General features: G+C 45.6%; 1 non-coding gene across 1 annotated transcript; it reads left to right on the top strand.

The window, feature by feature from the left end:
• Positions 1 to 11,040: 11,040 nt before the first annotated feature.
• On the top strand, positions 11,041 to 11,115 carry Trnas-cga. Its single transcript has one exon. It is a non-coding gene; the product is annotated as a tRNA-Ser (tRNA).
• Positions 11,116 to 13,604: the final 2,489 nt, after the last annotated feature.

The following is a 13,604-nucleotide window of genomic DNA, read 5'->3' as shown; positions in this document are numbered from 1 at the left end:
GGAAGGCAATGTTGACTTCGGTGCTTGTGTTGACATGCGACTCATTGCTCTACAGTACTAGCATCAAGCACATCAGTACGTAGCATCAACAGGTTAGTGTTCATCACGAACGTGGTTTTGCAGTCAGTGCAATGTTTACAAATGCTGAGTTGGCAGATGCCCATTTGATGTATGGATTAGCACGGGGCAATAGCCGTGACACGGTACGTTTGTATCGAGACAGATTTCCAGAACGAAGGTGTCCCGACAGGAAGACGTTCGAAGCAATTGATCGGCGTCTTCGGGAGCACGGAACATTCTAGTCCATGACTCGCGACTGGGGAAGACCTAGAACGACGAGGACACCTGCAATGGACGAGGCAATTCTTCGTGCAGTTGACGATAACCCTAATGTCAGCGTCAGAGAAGTTGCTGCTTTACAAGGAAACGTTGACCACGTCACTGTATGGAGAGTGCTGCGGGAGAACCAGTTGTTTCCGTACCATGTACAGCGTGTGCAGGCACTATCAGCAGCTGATTGGCCTCCACGGGTACAGTTCTGCGAATGGTTCATCCAACAATGTGTCAATCCTCTTTTCAGTGCAAATGTTCTCTTTACGGATGAGGCTTCATTCCAACATGATCAAATTGTACATTTTCACACTCAACATGTGTGGGCTGACGAGAATCCGCACGCAATTGTGCAATTACGTCATCAACACAGATTTTATGTGAACGTTTGACCAGGCATTGGTGGTGATGTCTCGATTGGGCCCCATGTTCTTCCACCTACGCTCAATGGAGCACGTTATCATGATTTCATACGGGTACTCTACCTGTGTTGCTAGAACATGTGCCTTTACAAATACGACATAACATGTGGTTCATGCACGATGGAGCTCCTGCACATTTCAGTCGAAGTGTTCGTACGCTTCTCAACAACAGTTTCAGTGACCGATGGACTGGTAGAGGCGGACCAGTTCCATGGCCTCCGCGCTCTCCTGACCTCAACCCTCTTGACTTTCATTTATGGGGGAATTTGAAAGCTCTTTTCTACGCATCCCCGGTACCAAATGTAGAGACTCTTCGTGCGCGTATTGTGGACGGCTGTGATACAATACGCCATTCTCCAGGGCTGCATCAGCGCAACAGGGATTCCGTGCGACGGAGGGTGGATGCATGTATCCTCGCTAACGGAGGACATTTTGAACATTTCCTGTAACGAAGTGTTTGAAGTCACACTGGTACGTTCTGTTGCTGTGTGTTTCCATTCCATGATTAATGTGATTTGAAGAGAAGTAATAAAATGAGCTCTAACATGGAAAGTAAGCGTTTCCGGACACATGTCCACATACCATATTTTCTTTCTTTGTGTGTGAGGAACGTTTCCTGAAAGTTTGGCCGTACCTTTTTGTAACACCCTGTATATGTATTGTTAAAATTTTAAGTCATACACAAAACCTACATTTCCAACATTTTTGTAACACGAAACAATCTTACAAAAAATTTTACCAAACGGTTCATGTGTCAAACCTTGGACATACAAATCCTAACTCTGAATATTATCTAACAAAACCAATTTGAAATCATTATATATCTTCTCTCATTTACGTGCTAAGGTTTGGTCCGGGTCAGCGAGCGCGGCATACCTTACAGCTGTCACCACACGTCTGCTTCCTCCGGGAACCTAGCCGCGACTCGTCCTTTTTATACTGCACGCGCCCGACTCTCTTAACCATCAAAGAACCTCCTACTCAAAGATATTATACTCGTTCCACCTTGCGGTTGGCAGCTACCGACTATATTCTGAAGCTACCCTGATCAGACCTTACCACATACCTTTCACCACACACAGCAGATGTATTACCGAACAACACCGAGATCATGGCGTAAAATTTGGGCCGGCTAGAGTGGCCGTGCGGTTCTAGGCGCTACAGTCTGGAACCGCGCGACCGCTACGGTCGCAGTTTCGAATCCTGCCTCGGACATGGATGTGTGTGATGTCCTTAGGTTAGTTAGGTGTAAGTAGTTCTAAGTTCTAGGGGACTGATGACCTCAGAAGTTAAGTCCCGTAGTGCTCAGAGCCATTTGAACCCTTAAAATTTGAATGTTAATCTGACTGGCAATGTTTTTAAAGTGAGAAAGCTTGTGACACCTCTCGTAGTGCCTGATAATGCTGTTGTAAATGTGGCTGAAATTCGTGCTACCGCTATCTTGTCAGGAGGCACTGTCGGGGTATATTGCTGGCAATGAAGAATTTTTACCTTGAGGCATCGGAATCCTTTCCTATTACATGCGTGTTATTCGATCTTTTCAAACACATTACAGGGAAGTGGATCAAAATGGCTCATATGGCTCTGAGCACTATGCGACTTAACTTCTGAGGTCATCAGTCGCCTAGAACTTAGAACTAATTAAACGTAACTAACCTAAGGACATCACACACATCCATGCCCGAGGCAGGATTTGAACCTGCGACCGTAGCGGTCGCTCGGTTCCAGACTGTAGCGCCTAGAACCGCACGGCCACTCCGGCCGGCCGGAAGTGGATCAGAAATGTTTATAGATTAAGCACCGAGGCAGTAGGGCAGCTCTACTGGAGTAATAGTCGACTGCAGACTACTTTAAACATGTGTAATTTGGAAAGACCACAACTGCATTAGTAACGAAAGAGGTAAAAAGGCACCGAAAACGGAGGTGAAAGTCCTGGAAGCAAGAGAGGACCGGCAGACAGCGGTCGTTCGGACGGGAAAGACTGCGCGCTCAAATTGCTAGAGAACACTGACAAAGGGAAGAAGTAAAACAGTGGAATGAGGGCGAGCGAAAGAGACGTGCAGTCTAGCGGCGGCACACAGCAGTTGAATGGGGCGCAGTACTTTAGCGGCTGTGTGCAGGCGGCGGTGGTCCCGTTGTGATCGTGGTTACAACGCTGACCGCAATTTCGAATGGTCTGTTTGTTACAAATAGTGGGAAAGAAGACTGTGAAGTAATTCTCTAACTAACTGATAGTGTTAGATCGAAGTCCTGTTGTCCATAGCTCACAGTTGTTGTCTCGACGTGGCACCTAAGCGGAAGGACTATACGCTCCGTATGCCATACTGTCAGGAAAAATTCTTACTTCTGGAAAGACGACGTCGGTTTTGATCCGATAACAGTGTATGCCACCTGGAGAATAGTAGAGATACTGATAATGGTAAATGGATAGGTTAAAGTTAGATATAGTGGGAATTAGTGAAGATCGGTGGTAGGAGGAGCAGGACTTCTGGTCAGGTGAATACAGGGTTATAAATACAAAATCAAATAGGGCTAATGCAGGAGTAGGTTTAATAATGAATAAAAAATAGTAGTGCGGGTAAGCTACTACAAACAGCATAGTCAACGCATTATTGTGGCCCAGATACACACGAAGGCTACGTCTACTACAGTAGTACAAGTTTATATGCGAACTAGCTCTGCAGATGATAAAGAAATTGATGAAATTTATGATGAGATAAAAGAAATTATTCAGGTATTGAAGGGAGACGAAAATTTAATCGTGACTGGAATTCAACAGTAGGAAAAGGAAGATAAGGAAACGTAGTAGGTGGATATGAATTGGGGCTAAGAAATGAAAGAGGAAGCCACCTGGTAGAATTTTGCACATAGCATAACTTAATCATAGCTAACACTTGGTTTAAGAATCATGAAAGAAAGTTGTATACATGGAAGAACCCTGGAGATATTAGAAGGTTTCAGATAGATTATATAATAGTAAGACAGAGATTTAGGAACCAGGTTTTAAATTGTGAGACATTTCCAGGGGCAGATGTGGACTCTGATCACAATCTATTGGTTATGAACCGTAGATTAAAACAGAAGAAACTGCAAAAAGGTGGGAATTTAAGATGGAACCAGGATAAACTGAAAGAACCAGAGGTTGTACAGAGTTTCAGGGAGAGCATAAGAGAACAGTTGACAGGAATGGGGGAAAGAAATAGACTAGAAGAAGAATGGGTAGTTTTGAGGGATGCAGTAGTGAAGACAGCAGAGGATCAAGTAGGTAAAAAGACGAGGGCTACTAAAAATCCTTAGGTAACAGAAGAAATATTGAATGTAATGGATGAAAGGAGAAAATATAAAATGCAGTAAATGAAGCGGACAAAAAGGAATACAAACGTCTCAAAAATGAGATCGACAGGAAGTGCAAAATGGCTAAGCAGGGATGGCTAGAGGACAAATGTAAGGATGTAGAGGCTTATCTTACGAGGGGTAAGATAGATACTGCCTACAGGAAAATTAAAGAGACCTTTGGAGAAAAGAGAACCACTTGCATGAATATCAAGAACTCAGATGGAAACCCAGTTCTAAACAAAGAAGGGAAAGCAGAAAGGTGGGAGGAGTATATAGAGGGTCTATACAAGGGCGATGTACTTGAGGACAATATTATGGAAATGGAAGAGGATGTAGATGAAGATGAAATGGGAGATATGATACTGCGTGAAGAGTTTGACAGAGCACTGAAAGACCTGAGTCGAAACAAGGGAGTACACAACATTCCATTAGAACTACTGCCCGCATCTCGTGGTCGTGCGGTAGCGTTCTCGCTTCCCACGCCCGGGTTCCCGGGTTCGATTCCCGGCGGGGTCAGGGATTTTCTCTGCCTCGTGATGGCTGGGTGTTGTGTGATATCCTTAGGTTAGTTAGGTTTAAGTAGTTCTAAGTTCTAGGGGACTGATGACCATAGATGTTAAGTCCCATAGTGCTCAGAGCCATTTGAAGCCATTAGAACTACTGACAGCCTTGAGAGAGCCATTCCTGACAAAACTCTACCATCTGGTGAGCAAGATATATGAGACAGGCTAAATACCCTAAGACTTGAAGAAGAATATAATAACTCCAATCCCAAAGAAAGCACGCGTTGATAGATGCGAAAATTACCGAACTATCTGTTTAATAAGCCACAGCTGCAAAATACTAACGCGAATTCTTTACAGACGAATGGAAAAACTAGTAGAAGCAAACTTCGGGGAAGATCAGTTTGGATTTCGTAGAAATATTGGAACACGTGACGCAATACTGACCCTACGACTTATCTTAGAGGAACGATTAAGGAAAGACAAACCTACGTTTCTGGCATTTGTAGACTTAGAAAAAGCTTTTGACAATGTTGACTGGAATACTCTCTTTCAAATTCTAAAGGTGGCAGGGGCAAAATACAGAGAGCAAAAGGCTATTTACAATTTGTACAGAAACCAGATGGCAGTTATAAGAGTCGAGGGGTATGAAAGGGAAGCAGTGGTTGGGAAGGGAGTGAGACAGGGTTGTAGCCTCTCCCCGATGTTATTCCATCAGTATGTTGAGCAAGCAGTGAAGGAAACAAAAGAAAAATTCGGAATGGGTATTAAAATCCATGCAGAAGAAATAAAAACTTTGAGGTTCGCCGATGACATTGTAATTCTGTCAGAGGCAGCAAAGGACTTGGAAGAGAAGTTGAACGGAATGGACAGTGTCTTGAAAGGAGGGTATAAGATGAACATCAACAAAAGCAAAACGAGGATAATGGAATGTAGTCAAATTATATCGGGTGATGCTGAGGGAATTAGATTAGGAAATGAGACACTTAAAGTAGTAAAGGAGTTTTGCTATTTGGGGAGCAAAATAACTGATGATGGTCGAAGTAGAGAGGATATAAAATGTAGACTAGCAACGGCAAGGAAAGCCTTTCTGAAGAAGAGAAATTTTTTAACATCGGGTATAGATGTAATTGTGAGGAAGTCGTTTCTGAAAGTATTTGTATGGAATGTAGCTATGTATGGAAGTGAAACATGGACGATAAATAGTTTGTACAAGAAGAGAATAGAAGCTTTTGAAATGTTGTGGTACAGAAGAATGTTGAAGATTAGATGGGTAGATCACATAACTAATGAGGAGGTATTGAATGGGATTGGGGAGAAGAGAAGCTTGTGGCACAACCCGACTAGAAGAAGGGATCGGTTGGTAGGACATGTTCTGTGGCATCAAGGGATCACAAATTTAGTATTGGAGGGCAGCGTGGAGGGTAAAAATCGTAGAGGGAGACCAAGAGATGAATACACTAAGCAGATTCAGAAGGATGTAGGTTTGCAGTAGGTGCTGGGACATGAAGGAGCTTGCACAGGATAGAGTTGCATGGAGAGCTGCATCAAACCAGTCTCAGGACTGAAGACCGCAACAACAACAACAGATAGTGGTTTCACTGTCGTCCGCCAACAGATAGCGTAGTGGCGTAGCTACCAGACCGTCATGTGTGTCTACCCTTCAGCAGGAAATGCTCACAGCTAAAAGGATCTGTGTGGTTCAAACGTGTGAAGGAAGCAGGGGACCACGCCACGGAGATGCAGTCGCGCTTCCTACAGCTAAAGAAGCGAGTCTGAAAGGGGATCAAAGTGTGGCCTTCCGAGTGGCGGGATGGTCCTTTGCGATCCTGGACGTGCTGCGTCAGTTGTGCAACGATGCTTGTGTCAATGGTCACGTGAACATTGTCACGCCCGTAGACGAGGTTCTGGGCGTCCAGGCGAAAGGACGCCCGTAAGGATCGTCTTATTGTAAGGGCAGCAGTGGCAGACCGTACACCTACCACAGCACAGGTAAGGAGGCTCGTGAGCCAAGACGTGTCAACACGAAGTGCGAAGTGCAAACCGGCTATTAGCAGTGGGACTATGGGCATACCTACCTCTAGCCCGTCTTCCTCTCACACCACAGCACCGACGTGCAAAACTCGACTGGTGGCGTCAGGAGATCACTTGGAAGATGGAATGGTGCTCCGTCTTCTTCAGCGATGAGAGCAGATTCTGGCCGGAGGGGAGTGATGGTCGTTTCCGTGTACTATGCAGACCTGGTGAGCGCTCCCTCGTAGAGTGCATACGTCCGAGACACTCTGGCTCCATCCAAGGCCTTACGGTCTGGCGTGCGATAAGCTACAACTCTCGTACACGTTTGATGTTTCCGGAGGGGACGCGACCCGGCGCTCGGTGCGTGCAGAATGTTGTTAGTACCCTTCCATTGTCGTTATTGCAACAGAAAGGTGATGTGTTGTCCCAACAGGATAATGCTCGCCCGCCCATTGCCAGTAAAACTCAACGTGGTCTGCAAGACGTGCAGCAACTTCTCTGGCGAGCAGAGTTTCCGGACTTGTCTCCAGTCGAGCATGTGTGGGATACGATGGGACGAAAAGTGCCTTGTGCGACTCGTCAACAAACAACTCTTACAGAGCTACGTGGACAGGTCGAGCAGACGTGGCCTAAAGTATCCCAGGTTTTCACAATATATATAAATGACCTAGTGGATAGTATACAGAGAAGTTGCAGCATTAGAAAATTGCAGCGAAATGCAGGAAAATCTGCAGCGGATAGGCACTCGGTGCAGGGAGTGGCAACTGACCCTTAACATAGACAAATGTAATGTATTGCGAATACATAGAAAGAAGGATCCTTTATTGTATGATTATATGATAGCGGAACAAACACTGCTAGCAGTTACTTCTGTAAAATATCTGGGAGTATGCGTGCGGAACGATTTGAAGTGGAATGATCATATAAAATTAATTGTTGGTAAGGCGGGTACCAGGTTGAGATTCATTGGGAGAGTCGTTAGAAAATGTAGTCCATCAACAAAGGAGGTGGCTTACAAAACGCTCGTTCGACCTATACTTGAGTATTGCTCGTCAGTGTGGGATCCGTACCAGATCGGGTTGACAGAGGAGATAGAGAGGATCCAAAGAAGAGCGGCGCGTTTCGTCACAGGGTTATTTGGTAAGCGTGATAGCGTTACGGAGATGTTTAGCAAACTCAAGTGGCAGACTCTGCAAGAGAGGCGCTCTGCATCGCGGTGTAGCTCGCTGTCCAGGTTTCGAGAGGGTGCGTTTCTGGATGAGGTATCGAATATATTGCTTCCCTCTACTTATGCCTCCCGAGGAGATGACGAATGTAAAATTAGAGAGATTCGAGCGCGCACGGAGGCTTTCCGGCAGCCGTTCTTCCCGCGAACCGTACGCAACTGGAACAGGAAAGGGAGGTAATGACAAAATGGTTCAAATGGCTCTCAGCACTATGGGACTCAACTTCTGAGGTCATTAGTCCCCTAGAACTTAGAACTAGTTAAACCTAACTAACCTAAGGACATCACACACATCCATGCCCGAGGCAGGATTCGAACCTGCGACCGTAGCAGTTTCGTGGTTCCAGACTGCAGCGCCTAGAACCGCACGGCCACTTCGGCCGGCAGGTAATGACAGTGGCACGTAAAGTGCCCTCCGCCACACACCGTTTGGTGGCTTGCGGAGTATAAATGTAGATGTAGATGTAAATGTAGACAGTGTTGGCCATCTGTACAATCGACCGGCTGCCAGAGACAGCTCACGACGTGCTAATACGGGTGTTTCAGCATGGGTCGATACCTGGTACCTCAGAACCGCTTGTGCTATTGACTTGTAGGCGTAATCGTTTCATGTACTCCATATGCACTATTGCAACAATAAATCTCGAGTGAATTCGAAATCTCTAAAAGAGTGTACTAATTTTGTTCCGGCAGTGTATTTGCAGCAACCACGGAAGCACATTTGGTTGCAGAAAAAATTTGGTCGGAGTGGGCTGGAGCTCTTGCTGTGAGGATTATTTAACACCTCAGGTTTCGGAGGGAGGTCTCAACTTTACACAGCCAACCTGGCAGTGGTCAGTACTGTGCACAGTTTTGAGCCGGCAGCAAAGTTAAGGTACGCTACCTACTTGCTCTTCGAATGCTGCCTCAGGCATGGATGTGTGTGATGTCCTTTGGCTAGTTAGGTTTAAGTAGTTCTAAGTTCTAGGGGACTGATGACCTCAGAAGTTAAGGCCCATAGTGCTCAGAGCCATTTGAACCATTTTTTGAACCTACTTGTCGTTAACGTTCAGAGCAACGCTTCTCTGGCGCCACACTGGTGTGACAACCGTTCAAACGTAGGCAAAAATGGCTGCCTTACAACGAGAAGTGCCGCCTTGTCGAAAGTTACCAAGATCACAATTAATATAAATCAAGACCCGCAGTATTTATGGATAATACTTGCATGCCGTGGCACCATCGCTGTCTATTTCACATCTCTGTTCCGCCCTCGCAACACACGAAAATCGCAAATAAATTACAATTAATCTTAATTACTTTATACAGAAACGTCTTTGACAACTTCAGAGGCTTGTCAACGTGCAGTCACCCTAATCCAGGTTTTCCACAACTGGAGAGTGTGCAGCCACAGGGACGACTCGAGGTAGGTAACATTCCGTTCGTAACGGGACGAAATTGTGAAGAGTGAAAGAAAGTCAGGGACTAGCCTAGGGGAGGACCGCCGGTGAACGTTCACAATAGACGTTAGCCTAATCATCTGACGCAGAACGTCTAAGGTTCCGCATGACTGTCAGCCGATCGTAAGTTTAAAAGTGTGAAGACTGTGGCGAGGTGCAGCAAGGCCTGTAGAAGGGAGCCACATGGACCGCCAGGTGTCCCTCGCAGTCAGCGTAAACCAGCGCGGCATACTGCGCACTATGCACGGCTACTGTTGCGCAACTAGCGATCAATAGTTAGTAGGAAATAGAAACGACGGTAAAATATTCAGCAGTTTCCGTCTAGAGCGGCCTAAAGCCGAACGAACACAGAAAACCGGACGCGGAGGAAGTAAGTGGCCCGTCGACATTGTGGCGTGTCCTCTTTCTAAAAATTAACTTGAGATTGAAAATGACTCAATTCCGCGTTATAAAGTTCAAGTTCTTGCTGCTTATCTCGGGTGGGCTGCCACTATAAAGGGTCCTAAATGAAAATCTCCTGGAAACATTCATTTAACATTATAGAAATCGCGACAGGGGACCTGGGATACGCGTCTGACTAGTTAAAATAATGTCTCGGTTACGTGCGAGCCGCTAAACTCCAAAGAATACTGTGCTGTCCCAGTTCCAGGCAGTAACTAATAAAAGCTGCACACTTTGCAAACGGACTGAAAATAAATTACCACACTGCCATTCATAGCCACTCAGTAGAACAAACGACTGAACACTGAACGAAAAATTGAAATACATTGCGAAAACAGTAATACAGAAAACGGAGAATTCCGCCGAGGACACAACTGTGAATTATAAGAACATACAGAAGACATTGTTACCAGCATGAGGAAGCGGAGAATGATGTTTTTTGGTCAGCTGGAAAGAATGAACCCGCAAAGACTTACTCATCGCAAACACTCGTCAATTTCAAAAACAAAATCGTATTCAAAATGGGCAAGCCAAGTTAAAAAGGATTTACAGGAAACTGAAATTTCATTTGATGACATTCAGGACCGAGACGTTTAAAAAAAATGTCAAAATTACTAAAAACCTTATTTCGCTTACCACGCCAGTTCCACGTCCTGCCTGCAAACGGCCAAAACAGGGAAAAGAAGCGCAGTCAGCGAAAATGAAAATCTACTGGCAAAAGAGGGAAACACAATCAGGAAACAGATAAAAATATTCGTGGTCCATAGCAGGCCGAAACGAGGGCAAAAAAAAAAAAAAAATACAGACACTGCGTCTGATAGAATCAGACTTCGTAACAGTTTTTTAAAATATGTCAACAATGGCTGCCGTAGCGCTAACTTGGCGCAGGTGTAAACACGTCAGTGTAAATTAGATACAAAGGAAAGTCTCACAAATACATATTTCCCAGAATGAGATTTTCACTCTGCAGCGGAGTGTGCGCTGATATGAAACTTCCTGGCAGATCAAAACTGTGTGCCGGAACGAGGCTCGAATTCGGGACCTTTGCCTCTCGCGGGCAAGTGCTCTACCAACTGAGCTACCCAAGCACGACTCACGCCCCGTCCTCACAGCTTTACTTCTGCCAGTACCTCGTCTCCTACCTTCCAAATTTTGCAGAAGCTCTCCTGCTAACCCTGCAGAACTAGCACTCCTGAAAGAAAGGATATTGCGGAGACATGGCTTAGCCACAGCCTGGGGGATGTTTCCAGAATGAGATTTTCACTCTGCAGCGGAGTGTGCGCTGATATGATACTGGCAGAAGTAAAGCTGTGAGTACGAGGCGTGAGTCGTGCTTGGGTAGCTCAGTTGGTAGAGCATTTGCCCGCGAAAGGCAAAGGTCCCGAGTTCGAGCCTCGGTCCGGCACACAGTTTCAATCTGCCAGGAAGTTTCAAATACGTAGTTACTGTTCATTTTTTCGTGGCAAGGGGGGGTGGGCGGTGGGGGGGGGGTTATGGACGCCGTTCCTCTTACATGACTTTTTACCGAAAAGGTTTTCTGCCTCTTGTTGTCCTCCTTCCGTCGCATGTATTTCAAATTAATATTTTACAGGGGAATAAAAAAGACCGTTAAAATATTCATTGGAAGAATCCCAAGAAAACGTAATTAATCCACGAAAGAAGCGACTTAGGAAACACTCGTTCAACCGACTCTTGAGTACCGCATCGAGCCTGGGCACGCTCAATGGAGGAGGTGGGCGGCAGTCAGAGAACGGCGGCGCGTGTCGTCCCGAGGGCGTTTAGTCGGCGCGACGGCGTTACTAACGTGCTTCACAAACTCGTCACGTCTAATTTTTAAAGAACGTTACACTTAATATTTTTTAAAGAACGTTACAAGGTACAGTCTTTGTGTACGTTTAATAATACGCTATTTGGTCATAAGTATCCGCACAACCCCTATCTGATGAGAAACAGACCGCTAGTATTGTCACGAGGCGGACCTGCTAGTGTAAAAAGCGAGGGACAGTACTGTGGAGTCATCTGAGAAGCAGTGTCAGTCTCCGGATGTCTCCTGAGTAACAGTTCCATCAGTGACATTTCGGCCCTCCTCAAAGCAGACCAAGTGGAGTGTTGGTGACGTGATTGTCAAGTGGAAAAGTCGAGAAATCAGCTCAGATAAACTAAGAACAGGCAGCCTCATGTAGTGGTGGACGCTGAACGTCTAGCACTGCGAAGGGTAGTTGTGGAAAAATAGCGTGAAATGAGTGGGAGTCAGTCGAGACTTACAAAGTGCTACCAGCACCGTGCGGTTCTAGGCGCTACATTCTGGAACCGAGCGGCCGCTACGGTCGCAGGTTCGAATCCTCCCTCGGGCATGGATGTGTGTGATGTCCTTAGGTTAGTTAGGTTTAATTAGTTCTAAGTTCTAGGCGACTGATGACAGAAGCAGTTAAGTCGCATAGTGCTCAGAGCCATTTTGCTACCAGCAGTCCACCACGATGTGGGTAGGAAGTTATAGAGAACGATGTACAATGATCGCCAGCCCCTGGTGAGGGGGGATGGCCTTCAGACAATGGAAAAACAGATAGTGGAGGATCACCACTGAAATCAAGTGGAGACGGACACTTCTCGAGTGAAGAGCACAAGGGAGCCATTCTAGGCACTTTTCGTTTGGATCTTGAAGAATACACCTTTACGTTGATTCTTGAAGAAGGCAGACCAGCCAGTGATATAATGCTTGCGTTTTTGGGTGACAGATTCTGGCAGTGAAAGGCCCCTACAGTACTCTAACTTCTCCCTATTACGTTACAGAATTATTGAGAATAGATATAGATGGTGTTAGGGACGGAACAAAAGGTTGGATTGCTTCAAGTACGTGGAAGGAAAGTGGCCGTACCCTGTCCAGGGAACCACCGCGGCATTTGGCCTGCAGCGATTTAGGAGAATCACAGAAGTCCTAAATCGTGATGGCCGGACACGGATATGAACCCTTATCCTCCCTTATCCGACTGAAGGCCAATCCAACCGATGTAGGTCGCAGTTCGTAGTAACAGACGGAAAGTCATCGAGTAAAACAGAACTAATATATCCGACGTTCCCCAAGGAAGTGTTATAGGCCCTCTATTGTTTCTGATCTATATTAACGACATGGGAGACAATCTGAGTAGCCGTGTTAGATCGTTTGGAGATGATGCTGTCATTTGCCGTCTTGTAAAGTTATCAGATGATCAAAACGACTTGCAAAATGATTTAGATAAGATATCTGTGGGGTGCGAAAACTGGCAATTGTCCCTGAATAAGGAAAAGTGTGAAGTTATTCACATGAGTACTAAAAGAAATCAGCTAAATTTAGATTGCGCGATAAGTCACACAAATCTGAAGGCTGTAAATTGAACTAAATACTTAGGGATTACGAATACAAATAACCTAAATTGGAACGATCAGGTAGATAATATTGTGGGTAGAGCAAACCAAAGACTGCGATTCATTGGCAGAACACTTGGAAAGTGCAACAGGTCTACTAAAGAGACTGCTTACACCACGCTTGTCAGCCCTATTCTGGAGTACTGCCGTGTGGTGTGGAATCCGCATCAGGTGGGACTGATGGATGACATCGAAAAAGTACAAAGAAGGGCAGCTCGTTTTGTACTATCGCGAAATAGGGGAGATAGTGTCACAGACATGATACGTAAATTGGAGTGGCAATCATTAAAACAAAGGCGTGTTTCGTTGCGACGGGATTTTCTCGTGAAATTTCAATCACCAGTTTTCTCCTCCGATTGCGAAAACATTCTGTTGGCACCCACCTACATAGGGAGAAATGATCATCGCGATAAAATAAGAGAAATCAAGGCTCTCACAGAAAAATTTAAGTACTCGTTTTCCCCGCGCGCCGTTCGAGAGTGGAACGGTAGAG

This window comes from Schistocerca americana, chromosome 8 (genome assembly GCF_021461395.2).
Source record: "Schistocerca americana isolate TAMUIC-IGC-003095 chromosome 8, iqSchAmer2.1, whole genome shotgun sequence".
NCBI lineage: Eukaryota > Metazoa > Arthropoda > Insecta > Orthoptera > Acrididae > Schistocerca > Schistocerca americana.
The sequence above is the reverse complement of the archived record's forward strand: the minus strand, read 5'-3'. Positions and strand labels throughout refer to the sequence as shown.